The sequence below is a fragment of the Squalius cephalus genome (assembly GCF_949319135.1).
Source record: "Squalius cephalus genome assembly, chromosome: 14".
NCBI classification, from domain to species: Eukaryota; Metazoa; Chordata; class Actinopteri; order Cypriniformes; family Leuciscidae; genus Squalius; species Squalius cephalus.
The window spans coordinates 32495744-32502419 of NC_137135.1; positions in this window are offsets into that span (position 1 = coordinate 32495744).

The following is a 6676-nucleotide window of genomic DNA, read 5'->3' on the forward strand; positions in this document are numbered from 1 at the left end:
GTCCCTTAACTCTACATAAAATGAGTTTTTTATGAGCAATACATGTAATATTCTAGCAAATGTTTTAAACATGAAACCCATGTTCTAAACACGGATGACCGTCCTGTTACAATGAATAGACTAATAGGTGAATTTCACAAGCCTGTCAAGAAAATATCCAGGGCTGTTTCCTAAAAGCATCATACATTTAAGTAGATCATACACTCACCAAAAGGATTATTAGGAACACCATACTAATACTGTGTTTGACCCCCTTTCGCCTTCAGAACTGCCTTAATTCTACGTGGCATTGATTCAACAAGGTGCTGAAAGCATTCTTTAGAAATGTTGGCCCATATTGATAGGATAGCATCTTGCAGTTGATGGAGATTTGTGGGATGCACATCCAGGGCACGAAGCTCCCGTTCCACCACATCCCAAAGATGCTCTATTGGGTTGAGATCTGGTGACTGTGGGGGCCATTTTAGTACAGTGAACTCATTGTCATGTTCAAGAAACCAATTTGAAATGATTCGAGCTTTGTGACATGGTGCATTATCCTGCTGGAAGTAGCCATCAGAGGATGGGTATATGGTGGTCATAAAGGGATGGACATGGTCAGAAACAATGCTCAGGTAGGCCGTGGCATTTAAACGATGCCCAATTGGCACTAAGGGGCCTAAAGTGTGCCAAGAAAACATCCCCCACACCATTACACCACCACCACCAGCCTGCACAGTGGTAACAAGGCATGATGGATCCATGTTCTCATTCTGTTTACGCCAAATTCTGACTCTACCATCTGAATGTCTCAACAGAAATCGAGACTCATCAGACCAGGCAACATTTTTCCAGTCTTCAACTGTCCAATTTTGGTGAACTCGTGCAAATTGTAGCCTCTTTTTCCTATTTGTAGTGGAGATGAGTGGTACCCGGTGGGGTCTTCTGCTGTTGTAGCCCATCCGCCTCAAGGTTGTGCGTGTTGTGGCTTCACAAATGCTTTGCTGCATACCTCGGTTGTAACGAGTGGTTATTTCAGTCAAAGTTGCTCTTCTATCAGCTTGAATCAGTCGGCCCATTCTCCTCTGACCTCTAGCATCAACAAGGCATTTTCGCCCACAGGACTGCCGCATACTGGATGTTTTTCCCTTTTCACACCATTCTTTGTAAACCCTAGAAATGGTTGTGCGTGAAAATCCTAGTAACTGAGCAGATTGTGAAATACTCAGACCGGCCCGTCTGGCACCAACAACCATGCCACGCTCAAAATTGCTTAAATCACCTTTCTTTCCCATTCTGACATTCAGTTTGGAGTTCAGGAGATTAATAAAAATAATAATGAATAATAATTAGTTACATTTATATAGCGCTTTTTCTGAGACCTCAAAGCGCCTTACATGGGGGAATCTCCTCAACCACCACCAATGTGCAGCATCCACTTGGATGATGCGACGGCAGCCATATTGCGCCAGAACGCCCACCACACACCAGCTTACTGGTGGAGAGGAGACAGTGATGAAGCCAATCAGTATATGGGGATGATTAGGAGGCCATGATGGACAGAGGCCAAGGGGCAAATTTGGCCAGGATGCCGGGGTTACACCCCTACTCTTTTTCGAAGGACATCCTGGGATTTTTAATGACCACAGAGAGTCAGGACCTCGGTTTAACGTCTCATCCGAAGGACGGTGCTCTTTTGGCAGTATAGTGTCCCCATCACTACACTGGGGCATTAGGACCCACACAGACCACAGGGTGAGCACCCCCTACTGGCCTCACTAACACCTCTTCCAGCAGCAACCTGGTTTTCTCAGGAGGTCTCCCATCCAGGTACTGACCAGGCTCAGCCCTGCTTAGCTTCAGTGGGCAACCAGACTTGGGCTACAGGGTGATATGGCTGCTGACAAGACAGATTGTCTTCACCAGGACCACACCCCTAAATGCATTGAAGCAACTGCCATGTGATTGGTTGATTAGATAATTGCATTAATGAGAAATTGAACAGGCGTTCCTAATAATCCTTTAGGTGAGTGTATAAACTTGATTAAAATATTTAAAAAGGCTTAAAATACTTTTGGGAAACAGCCCAGGTCATATTTCACCACACAAATCAAAAGAAAGAAATTTTATTTTACTCATAATTTTTTTTTTTTATGACAATTATGACATATGTCACATTACTTAATTCTCATTGTCATAATTGCAATTACAAAAAAAAAGAAAAAACAAATATATATATATATATATATATATATATATATATATATAATAAAGTAATATAGGATATAATAAATGTATAAACATATAAGCAAATATATATTATATTATTTTAAAAGATTTTTACAGTAATCTTTTGTTATACAGTAGAAAATTACTAAATTTGTGTAATGAGCATTTAATAAGAATCACTATTGAGAACAATGGATCAAATGAATAAATCTGGATGTTTTATTTATCTTCTCTCTCTCTCTCTCTCTCTCTCTCTCTCTCTCTCTCTCTCTCTCTCTCTCTCTCTCTCTCTCTATATATATATATATATATATATATATATATATATATATATATATATATATATATTCATTTTTTTATTATTGTGAGAACTGTCAGGAAAGTAGAGGATAGTAGAGTGGGAGGGGGAACAGGACTGGGACATGACCCAGGTCAGACTCAAACTTATATGTTGGAATTAACACAGCTCAAACCAGGACATTGTTTAAGAGATTGAGCATTTCTTTCAATTATTCTGATTTTAGAGATTGCAATAACACCATCGGGGTAAAGTGAATCTGTGTCTTAAAATGACACACATCCATCATACTTCAGTATCAAAGAAATGAGGTTCCCTCTGGTGAAAGATTCCGACCTGCACTGCTTGAGGATTTTCCAGCGGCAACCTAAATTGCACAGTTTAATTTTACTGCCTTGCATCTATGTAAAGATATGAAAGGCCCCTGGTGCAGTGTGAAGTTCAATTTTAGCTTGCGCACGTAAGCGGAGCCGCACAGAGACATCTGAGACAGACACCGTTTTACTGAATATATAGGTCATTTAGCACGGGAACTGGTGTTCGTAGGGAACCTCCATCCCTTCAAGGTGCTCTTGAACCCTTAACATGCCTCTAAACCTTCTCTTAGATGTTGGGAATTAGCTAATTGCCTCATTGACTTCATTGCAATGTCTGCTGTTTCATTTATTGCTTGAGTTCTTCACATTTTGGCATGTTGCAGGCCCATTTTTATAGGTAAATAAGTTGCAAAAGTGAATTCAGAGGGAATGCTCTTAACCGTGGGATTTCTTAAGATGCATCGAAGACCTCCAGTCACTACCAAAACGGCAACTTTATAAAAACATTCTCTCTGCTTCATTGTGGTTTCCATGGATACAATCAATGGTATGAGGTAAAAAAAAAAAAAAAAAAAAAGTTACACAACTCTGAAGCGTAATGTGGAGCATGAGATCTCTTGGTGTTGTTCCCTCTCTGTCCTCAGTCCTGCCCCGTCTTTATGGCAGATGATGAGCTGGGGCGGCAGTGAAAGCCCCTCTGACGCAGTCTGGAGATCGTTCTCCAGGTTCCCCAGCGGTGCTGGTAGCCTACTTTGCTCAATACAGGTCAATGCGAGTCGTTCTCTCTGTGGTAAAGCAATACGCCCTCACATTCAGGGTTTTATAACTCAGAGTGTGAACATCTACTCTACAGCCCTTACTGATCACAAACCGTTTAGTATTTACATGCAAGTCTCGGGGGCTAATCTTTGCTTATAGTTCTGACAATAAACAGCCCGCAGATAAACTAATGAACTACATTACTCGGCTGAAGAATTGTTCATTCCTATTATTAATTAACTATTTAATGAACATCTGTGGCTTTTATCATCTTTGAAGCAATAAACCACTCAAGGCTAGCATTACAGTATTCTTTCCATTATTTCAAGGGGTTTTAATGCTATACCTTGTGTAAGAACACCATTTACGCATGTTAAAATCACAGTAATGCATAGCCTTCAGCGGCTTAGTGCTTCATATCAGTCATTTTTCATCTGGATGTTGTAAAGGTGTGAGTAGGGTAAGAAGAGCTAGTTTTTACTTAATTTTTTTATTTTAACTATGTTTTTGCTCCAGGTGAGGAAGAGAAAGGAGTCTGAGTTAAAACGAATCTCCTAATTATATTTCAGAATGTCTCCTATCAAATTAAATGATAGGAATCTAAATGACAGGTTCATAGAAATGTGACTTCTCGAAATAGTCCAGTGCCTCAACTTGCCCTGAATCCTGAAAAAAAATATCACAGTTTCCTCAAAAATATCAAGCAGCACAACTGATTTCAACATTGATAATAATAAATGTTTCAAATCATATTAGAATGATTTCTGAAGGGTCATGTGACATTGAAGACTGGAGTAATGATGCTGAAAATTCAGCTTTGGCCTCACAAGATTTGAATTACATTTTAAAATATATTACAATAGAAAATATTTTAAACTGTAATAATGTTTCACAATATTACTGTTTTAACTATTTTTGATCAAATAAATGCTGCCTGGATGAACAAAAGAGACTTCTTTCTAAAGCATTTATAAAATCTTAATAATTCTAAACTTGACCAGTAGTGTCACTGTCAGAAAATAATTTTGGTTAGTGTAAATAAATAGCCAGGCTTAAAGGTGCAGTAAGCGATTTCTGAGAAACACTGTTGAAAGTCGATCAGACGGAGCAGCACAAAACACTTGTAGCCAATCAGCAGTAGGGGGTGTGTCCACAGCAGTAGGGGGCGAGGAGAGAGAGTGATCCAATCAGCAGTAGGGGGCGTGTCCACTCATGATGGGGGAGGAGAAAGAGTAATCCAATCAGCAGTAGAGGGGTGTCCACTCATGATGGGGGAGGAGAAAGAGTAATCCAATCAGCAGTAAAGGGCGTGTCCACTCATGATGGGGGGAGGTGTGTTCGACATATGTATGTAATATGGATGTAACCGATCGGTGAGAGTTGCTGCATGCAGGCGAGGAGGAGCTGAAAACGGAGACGTGAGTCGGACACTTTCTGCTTTCAGTAGTGACTCTCGCGTTGCATTTGCATGAAGAGCTGCATGAAGTCGAACAAAGTGTGTGCCAATAAGCAGTAGGGGGCGTGTCCAATCATGTTGGGGGAGGAGAGAGAGTGATCCAATCAGCAGGAGGAGGCGTGTCCACTCGTTATGGGGGAGGAGCAAAAGGGAGATTTGAAGAAAGACTGTAGGAAGAGAGATGACTGAGAGACATTACAAAAGAGAAAAGGTCAGAGGAATATCACTGGAAAAAGAAGTGCTATGATTAGGCAAGAGCTTTAGGACCCGCGCTATTATTAGAAAAGCTTTCTAGAGCTGGAGAGACCAAAGCGAGAAGATCTGAAAACTGATGCAGAGGTTGCGTTGTTTCTGCTCCATACGTGAATAACATTGGTTTTGCTTTTTCACAGAACCAAGATATGCTGTTGTCGTAATGTTAGCTTTAGTAACAGGACAGTTTTGAGTGTCTTTGTTTGTCTGGAGCTGCTGTGCTGCTGGCGACTAACAACAAACTCTCACTTGTATTTACTCTTGTGTACTGTATGTTCATTTTTTGTTCTTCCTTGACGTTTGCTCATCATCTCTTCTTCATTTCTTGTGAAGCATTATTTTGCTTTGCTTTAGCTATGATAAAGAGACATCCTCTCTTGCATTGCATGTTCATGCATTTTGGGGGTGGAGCAATGAAGGGAGGGGCGTGTTTGTTTGAGTTGATTTCAAATATCAACTGTGTTTCTCAGAAATCTCTTACCACACATTTAAACACTGAATTACCACCTTAATCCAGTACTGTGGGAAGTAGGGGTGCTGAGGGGGATGCAGCAATCCTTGGCGTGGAACTAAGGGGGATCTTTAACATTAGATCTTTCCTATTCTTGGAACAAAACAAATGCTTAATGTTGATTCAGTACTACTATTAGAAAACTCAACAACAATAAAACAGTACAATGACAAAATCGCTTATTTTAATGATATGATATAGCCGCGTTGTAACACAAACAAATGCTTAGTTTGTGGTTCATTATTATTTTTAAGGAAAACACAACTGTAAAACAAAGACAAACTCACTTATATTAAATGAAGAAATGCTACTTTTGCGCTTTTGCCATCGTCGTGTCAGTCATCGCGCCTCACTCTCGTCACATGACTCCTCTGCGCTGCTTCTCTTGCTCTATGGAGCAGACACTCCTCACTTAATAACAATGGTGTCTGCTGTCCAACTGAACTAAATTGTTTTTATTACTATAAAATTGCAAAACAATGGTGGGGGTGGTGGATTATGCCTTAATCCAAAACCTGACCCCAAAAAAGAAAATTAAATGACACAAGAATGTGTCAGCCAAACTGATGTCAGCAATGTGCAAAATGATTAACAGGCAGAAAGCATTGATTGGCTTAAAAAAAGATGTTCCCATGTGCTTTTTGAGCTGTTTACAGAGCCAGTGACAGGTGTGATTTCTCAAGACTCCTATTTTAGTGATATCTGTCAAGTAGTTGAGACATTTTATTCGAGGCATTCCAAAATAAATAAAAGAATAAAAATCACTTACAGCATCTTTAAATGGTTTAAATTGAATGCCTTTCCAGTTTTGTCACATCATTCTCTCTGTCTCTCTGTCTAAGCTGGACACTGATCTTGTGAACTTCTTCACATAC